General features: G+C 47.6%; 2 long non-coding RNA genes across 2 annotated transcripts in view; one reads left to right on the forward strand and one right to left on the reverse strand.

The window, feature by feature from the left end:
* The window catches only part of LOC137755963 (uncharacterized), a 39,601-nt gene extending 37,057 nt beyond the window's left edge, over nucleotides 1-2,544 (reverse strand). The window contains exon 1 of the long non-coding RNA XR_011072135.1: nucleotides 2,484-2,544. This is a non-coding gene — a long non-coding RNA (uncharacterized lncRNA). The remainder of the gene's footprint in view (nucleotides 1-2,483) is intronic.
* LOC137755964 (uncharacterized) lies at nucleotides 2,030-7,837 on the forward strand. Its single transcript, XR_011072136.1, has 3 exons — nucleotides 2,030-2,432; nucleotides 3,089-3,193; nucleotides 7,755-7,837. It is a non-coding gene; the product is annotated as an uncharacterized lncRNA (long non-coding RNA).
* The last annotated feature ends 542 nt before the right edge of the window (nucleotides 7,838-8,379 follow it).

The raw sequence follows: 8,379 nt of genomic DNA on the forward strand, positions 1-8,379 counted from the left end.
TTTTGGCTGTGTTGGGTCTTCGTTGCTGCGCGCAGGCTTTTCTCTAGTTGCGGCGAGCAGGGGCTACTCTTCGTTGGGGTGCACGGGTTTCTCATTGCAGTGGCTTCTCTTGTTGCAGAGCACGAGCTCTAGGCACTCGGGCTTCAGTAGTTATGGAGCGTGGGCTCAGTAGTTGTGGCTCGCGAGCTCTAGAGCGCGGGTTCTAGAGCGCAGGCTCAGTAGTTGTGGCGCACGGGCTTAGTTGCTCCGCAGCATGTGGAATCTTCCCAGACCAGGGCTCGAACCCGTGTCCCCTGCATTGGCAGGCGGATTCTTAACCACTGCGCCACCAGGTAAGTCCCCTCCTGCTATTTTTAACCATCTCCCTACATGTGAGCACCTTTGACCTACTCTGAGCTCAGACCCCCTGATCTATTAGAGTGACTTTGTCAGTCTTTCTTTAAAAATGAACAGGCAGGGGCTTCCCTGGTGGTGCAGTGGTTGAGAGTCTGCCTGCTAATGCAGGGGACACGGGTTCGAGCCCTGGTCTGGGAAGATCCCACATACCGCGGAGCAACTGGGCCCGTGAGCCACAACTACTGAGCCTGCGCGTCTGGAGCCTGTGCTCCGCAACAAGAGAGGCCACGATAGTGAGAGGCCCGCGCACCGCGATGAAGAGTGGCCCCCGCTTGCCACAACTAAAGAAAGCCCTCGCACAGAAACGAAGACCCAACACAGCCATAAATAAATAAATAATTTTAAAAAAAATACCATGCCCGGCTTTAAAAAAAAAAAAAAAAAGAACAGGCAATAAAACGAATTTAATCTAGAAGCAGCAGCTCAGTAAGGGAAATGAAAACATCAGAAGTTATCTAATCACAGCCACAGCCATCCAGGGCTCTGTCTTATCTGCTGGGTAATAAAAATGGGACCTTCCTAAACTTGAAGGGCATTAAATAAAATAAGTAGTAAAGTTGTTGCTTGCCTCTGGCTCTTGGGGGGGTTACTATGCAGTTTAGCCAGTGTATACTAACTACAAAACACTGTCATGGGTTTGAAACACCTATGTTCTAGGAAAGTTTTTTGGGGGGTGCAGGGGGAAGGTTGTTTCCACATAAAGCAAAAATTGAAACACAAACATCTTTGAGAACAGGGATTGTTAAGAGGGCAGCAGAAGGAAGGAATGGGCAGAAAAGAATATCTCCTCTGAAGTTAGGGTAGTTTTTCCAGAAGAGTAGGGTTCAGTCTCACTTGAAGGAGAACACTTTTAAATACCTTGGACAGCTCAAAACTGCTATTTGGGGAACCAAGAACCAAGTGAGCCAAGAATAGAGCAGTGCTTTAAAAATCCTGGCAGAGCAGCAAGAGGATGAAGAGTTGGTTTTGCATAGTTCTGAACACAGGAGTAAAGAAGCAGAGGCACCTCTTCCCAAAAGGCGCCGGAATCCTAAGGCATCAATGGATCCGTCGCGGGGGCGGGGGGGGGGTATTTCTCAAAGTCTCCCAGGGCACTCACCCCTCCCTACCCCGCCCCACTACTCCGTCCACCCTTCCTCCCTCCACCTCCAGGACCCGCCCCCCCCCGGGGATGTGCAGCACTTCTTAAGCTCTGGCCCCCGGGGACCACCTCTGCAGCCCGGACTCTTCCGGGAGCTTGGCAAGTTCCGGGGCTGAAAGCCAGGCTTGCACGGCCGCCAGGGGCCACTCGGGCCTGGAGGTCGGGGGGTGGGGTGTGCGTGGGGGAACTAGAGCCTTAAAGGCCACCCACTTCCTTCGAGGGGATGGGGGACGCATCTTCCTCACAGTACTTCTCAGGGGCCAGCCCGCTCCTCACTCGACGGTGATCAATACTCACTCGACGCGGCTCGGTCGGACCACCTCCTAACTGTGCCCCTGGACTCCGCCCTAAGGGTCCTCTGGCGTCTGTGACGGCGCGGGTCCCGACCTCTTCAGTCGGCTCAGGCCAGCGCTTCAGGCGTCCCTCCAGTCCCCTCCCCCGTCCCCTCCCCCCCGGCACTTTATCTAGCCGAGGAAGGAGCTCAGAGGAACTTGGCTGAATCAAGGGACCTGAGAGCCTATGGATGAGTTTTAAACCCGAGAGCCAATTAAATATTATTGGAACCCACTGTAAGCGCGGGGAAGGGGAGGTTAGGAGGCGGAGAGGCTGAGTCCCACGGCGGCGGGTCCAGCCCCGGAACCCAGCACAGCCCTCCCTCGGCCCTTCGCCGCCGTCGGGACGAGGGGCGCTGCCACCCAAGCCGGGACCCTGCGCCTCCCCGCCCCCGATTCCTCTCAGGACGCGCAAGTCGGCCCCTCCCCACCCACGCCGGGCCGAGCAAGCCGAACGGAAGGCAGGGGCGAGACGAGGGGCCAAAGTTCCCCAGACTAAGACGCCGCGCGCAGCTCTTCCTACACAGCAGCTGCGGCTCCGGGCGAACGCCTGCGCCTCAAAGGTTGGTCTCGCGCCGCAGCCCGGGACGGGTGCAGGGCCCACACCCTCTTACCTGACGCGCGGCCCCGAGGGCGGGCTGGGCTTCCGCCCGCCGGGTCCGTCCCCAGGGCGGCGTGGCGGCCGTGGGCTGGGTCGGCGGTCGCGCCGCCCTCCCCGCGGGCTGCGGGGCTGCTCGGCGCCGGCGGAGGGAAGAGACGCCCCAGCCGGGAGTTCGGGCTCCGCGGGCACCGGGTCCACTCCGGGCGGCGGGGGCGGGGCCGCTCGGCCCTCACTCACTCGGCTCGGGAGGTGGGGGCACCGGGGAGCGGGAAGGGGGAGCGGGGTGCCGGCGGGCGGCGGGGAACGGCTTCTCAGCCGAGTTTCCACCTTCTGAGGAAACCCGCGCTCCCCCTGGCCTGGGCGCGAGCGCCCCCTGGAGGCCCCGGCGGAGGGCGCGGCCTGAAGCGGAGCGCGCCGCCTCGCCCCGCCCGGAGAGCGGGTCCCCGGACTTGGGGGCTCCCGCCGCGGGCGGCCGCAGCCCCGCTTCCACGCTTGGCCCCGTCGCTCACCCCGGGCGCCTAGGGACACGTCACCCTGAGGACCTCCTCTCCACTTCGGGGTAAAGCGGGAATATCTGGCAGGCGGTGGGAGCGATGCTTCTTTTCACACACATTATAGGAAACGTCTTGGATGGATGCTCAACTGCCACCAAAACCGGTGAGGATATCGCTCACCTCTGCATCCTCGGTGTCTACAGAGCGCCTGGCATATGGCAGGAGTCTGGTAATTATTTTTTATCAAATAAGTGTATGAATAAATGAATGAACGATGCGGCTTTTTTTTTTTATCCCGTAATGTCTTCCTGAATACATCCACTTAACAAAAAGTATAAGACAGAAATGCTTAGGGACCACCAATGTTTGAAAATAGACACACGCTGACTTATGTAAGGGGTAGCCACCACCACATGTTCTGAAGCACTTTAGAAAGAAAGCGTGGCTTTCCTGTTCCATACTTATTAAAAGTCGAATTCAGACAAATGAGGGCTAGAGGTGTGTATACTGTGCATTGCGTCTGTTTCTGCAACGGTAGATAAACTAGACAGCTACATTCTCTCAGCATAGAGGTATTGTCAGAGTCACAAATTGGACTTCAGAATCCATAAGGTCCAGAAAAGGCTGTCTCTGTCTGACATTAGGATGGCATGGAGGATATTACACACAATGTGGACAGAGATACACGGACATAGGAGGGTCTTCCTCCCCATCCTCTTAAGGCACATCTAACAAGACTTTTCTGACAACCTGGAGGGTGCATGGCAAGAAATAAACTCTTTCTGTCTTTGTTCGAATTCTCACTTCCTTTTATGAAAATAGATTCTATTCCGGATAGAACCCTTTCAGATTTCAGATTTACTTGTTCATATTCTATTAATAGTTATACAGAATTCAGATATATTACTGTTATTTGGCCCATTTACTGATGTAGTATTGACAAGATGTGATTTATGTGCTCAGAATGACACAGCTGGAGGGCTATTTGACTGTAATTACTTAGGGGTTTTATTACCTTCCCTCCAAAAAGAAATGTGCAAATGTGAAAGCACCAATTGTTCCCAATTACTTGAGATACTTTCTGTAAATATCTAACCCCTTCCTGTATTTTTATTAGCCACATTGAAAGGAAAATGATCAGATGATTGTATCGAATTTTAAAGCAAACAATGTGCCTTTAAAATTGCTTAATAAACAAGTGGTTAAAATATCATCAGAGATATTATTGGAATTTAGTTAGGTTGGTGTGTCACATCTGATGGACAATGGAATGGTACATAACAAATCAAGTAAGTAAATGCTCACATAGAAAATACAACATAGCATTTTACGAATAACAGCTTATTGCCATAATAAGATATATAAAATTGACTTCATGGATATAAATAGCAAAAGAAAAACCCCAAAGCAAAACTCTTTTTTAATCAATTTTCTCTCCAGACCAAAAAAAAAAAAGCCTAAGAAGTAAAATAAAATAAAATTAGGAATTTACCTACTGGTCTGTGTCCTTCCAATGGACACAAAAATTTTAACATGTATTTGGCTGTAGCAGGCTGTTGACCTGTTTAACTAAGGGGAGGTGTTTGATTTTGTTCATGTAACCTGATGTGAATACAGAAGGGATAGAGCTCTTGAACCTGAAGATATTTCAAACTAAGAAGTAGCAACAAATCTTCAGGTTACTTGTGCTTGTTAGATTGAATTGCTGTGGTACACGGAGCTCACTGGAAGAGCAGTTGGCTAGTTGTCCCCTTCGGACAGTTTGTGCCAAGTGGGTGGACATCCTGGAAATATTCAAAAGTATCCTAGAATCTCAGGGTCGCAGAGTACCTTCCATACCTATGAGTAGCCCGCATGTACTTACAAATGGGCTGTTCAGTGACCAAATTGTTTGTTTAATTATTGTATCAAAGCATAATCTAAACAGTGATATAGCATTTGGCCAAGTAATTCATGGTGTTAGTAATTTATCTATGGGAGACTCGGCCCTGGAAAATAGTCCCCTCTAACCTACTTGATTTTAGGAATTTAGGAATATAACGAGACCATGTGATTATGCACTGGGTTGACTTTACTGTTCTGTCACCCCACCACTTACATATGCCCTAATTTTTGTTGCACATGTGGGCTTAGGGATTTTACAAATAGAAGAGCCATTGTAGTATTTTCTTCCACCTCAATTCCTTATATTACACATGTAGTGGTTAGAAATAGAACAAATGTGACCATTTGCTGGTAACAGTGCTAGATGATTGGGAAAAAAAAAAAAGATGATCCCTAATCTCTCCTAATTATACACACTTATCTATACAACTTAGATAAATGAAATATTAATATTCCATATGCATCATATGAAACCCATCATTCTTCCCTTACTGTTAACTCCCTGAAGCCCATTTGGCTTCTTTCCACTCTGCTTTCCACTTTTTTATTTAGTTGCTGTTCAGGAGCCTACTGAAACAGACACACAAGAACTGAATGGAATTTCTCAGGCAGGAATTTCTTATATAAAGTGGCCTCTCACTGAACTATGGTTTTGCTCATCCACCAGACTTACAGAATGCAGCTGACTCTGTGCAAAGGCTCTGTCAATGGAACCAACCCAAGTGCCAATGCAGGGGCTCATTCATTTACTGAGAGCACCCACTGAGAGGAGATCCTTTTCCCAGCACAGTTTAATAAGACATGGTGTTCAAACCTGAGTATTCAAGACAGCTTTTAAAAGAATAAAACATCGTCTGAGAGGTCCAAAGACCCATTGTAAAAACACTCATATTTTATTGTATAAAAAGATGTTTCAATTGTAAACGATCACTGCAAAAGCAATGGTTTATAAGAGGGAGTGGTTTCTGCAACTGGGCCTTCTATATGGAAATGATGAATATTTGGTTACCCTTTGAGCCCCTCCTATGGTTATTATTTCCCCTCTTGAAGTTTAGGAACTTGTATTATTTTCTATGCCCATTTTCCAAAGAATTGCAGATGTGCTTGGTAGGATAGATACCTGAGAGAAGTGCATAGGCTTAGAACAAAAACAAAAACAGCCTTTATGCTATTAGTACATGGGGAAATTAAAAGTTACCCCCCATAAAAGAATTTATTGTGCTAAAACTATATGAGAAACTCTGAGTGGAACTTTGGTTACCAGGGAAGAGACAAGTCGCTTCTTGGGGAAGGGATGGCATCACCAAGAATGTAGTGAGAATAAGAGAAGATAAATGATGGCTAATCTAGGAATCTGCAGTTGGGAGTAAGATGAATAAGCCAACTTCCAGACTCTCTCCTGCTCAGGAGTGATATCAGTGTATTGCTCACTTAGTGTAGCTCTAGGGACCACGGAACAGGGTAACATTTTGGAGAAAGGGAATCAAAAGGCTCTATCCTATTGAAGATGCCAAACGGAGGATTTAAAATAAGTGTTCCATTTGACTATATTTTCAAACGCACTTTCTCAAAAACAAAAGCAGGTCACCTTCTTTAGAAATCATTTACACACATATATTGCAAAAGGCATATATATTTTGTTACCAAAAAAAAAAAAGATACAGGAATGCTTGTATATGAATAGGAAGTAGTTAGAAAGATACATATAAAAATGTTAAGAGTGGTTACCTTTGGAGAGCGGGAATGGGGCTGGGGACTAGTGTGGGAGTGAGTGTTTGCTTCTCACTTTATATATTCCATATTTGAAAAAAAATGTTCACCTGAAGTGGGTATCCTTTTTTCTAATTTGGGGGGTTTTTTGTTTGCTTTTTTTCTTGTGCTTGAGACTTAAAAATTGAAGTATAGTTGATGTATTTCAATACAAAAGGAATCATTTTTATAATAATTAAACTTCTGAAAGTATTTCTTTGTGTACCTGATCCGTGCAAGAACAGAAGGCAGAAGAGGTGTTAGAACAATGTAAGAGTGACATCACAGTGTCCAAATGTGTTTGGATGCAGAATGTCATTGATAATCATGTTTGGCTAATAAATACTGGTATTAAGATTACTTCTGATTTGTAAGCTTTTAATTACAGATACTAAAAAGGGGCGATGACTAATTGTCAAAAATCAGAAGCAACCAAGATGTCCCTCGATAGGTGAATGGATAAACAAACTATAGAATATCCATATAACGGAATATTATTCAGTGATTAAAAAAAAACCAAAACTATCAATCCATGAAAGACATGGAAGAACCTTAAATGCACACTGCTAAGTGAAGGAAGCCAATCTGAAAAGGCTACATACCATATAATTCCAACTATATGACATGCTGGGAAAGGTCAGACTATAGTGACACAAAAGATCAGCGGTTGCCAGGGGTTGGGAGAGGGATGAATAGGTGGAGCACAGGGGGTGTTTAGGACAGTGGAACTATTCTGTGTGCTACTGTAATGATCCATACATGGCATTCGTCAAAACCCATAGAACAGTGCAATACAAAGAGTGAACCTTAATGTAAACTATGGACTCAGTTAATAATAATGTAGCTATATTGATTGATCAATTGTAACAAACCTACTGCACTAATGCAAGATGTTAAGAGGGAAACTGGGGAGGGGAGAAGGGACACATGGAATTCTCTGGACCTTCTTCTCAGTTTTTCTGTAAAACTGAAGCTGCCCTTTTAAAAAGTCTATTAATTTTTAAATAACTTAATGTTGGCTTTTAATATTTATGTGTAATAATAAATGGCCAATAATAACATAATTGAAAACTATCATTTCAAAACCAAGCCAGGACTATGATGCCCTAATCATGTTTTATAAGGTAAGGCACTGAATGCCTTTCTTCCTTGTCTAGCTTGTATATACAGCTATCTGGGGACCAGTCCAGGTCTTGCCTGGATCGGAGCTGGTGCGGACCTGATGCGCCCTCATCCACTGGCACGGCCTTGGCAAGAGCTGGCCTCGGGCGCCCTCCATCGCCAGGATCCCTCTGATTCCCACTAGGGTGCCGGGCACCAGGGGCAGCTCCCACGTGCTGGCAGGTGCCTCTTCTATCTGGTTGGTGATCACTGTGGCCACACGGCCGGGCCCGCGCATCCCACAGCGCCGGCTCCACCTGCCAGCCCAGCGCCGCTTGTGGCCACTGGCCGTGCGCACCACGCCCCGGCACCAGGGATGGCGAAGATGCTGAGCAAGCGGGTCTGCTCTGAGGCCCCCTCTGCGAACGGCGGCCGTGGCTAATAGGGTGCAGGAGCAGGCGGCCCGGGAGGCTGGGAAGCAAGCCCCGCACTGGTTTGTTTCCCTGCCTCCCTGCCCAGCTAAGGGCCGCAAATCTGCAGTGCAACGGACACACTTCAACACCAATCTGGACTTTCAGTCTGTCATTCCTAAAGCCTGGGTGGCAGTGCTTGTAGCCTAAAAATAAACTCCCGCTTCCCTTGGGGGCATTGGGATTTATTCTATTTAAATTGCACAGATTG

This window comes from Eschrichtius robustus, chromosome 21 (assembly GCF_028021215.1).
Source record: "Eschrichtius robustus isolate mEscRob2 chromosome 21, mEscRob2.pri, whole genome shotgun sequence".
Lineage (NCBI taxonomy): Eukaryota > Metazoa > Chordata > Mammalia > Artiodactyla > Eschrichtiidae > Eschrichtius > Eschrichtius robustus.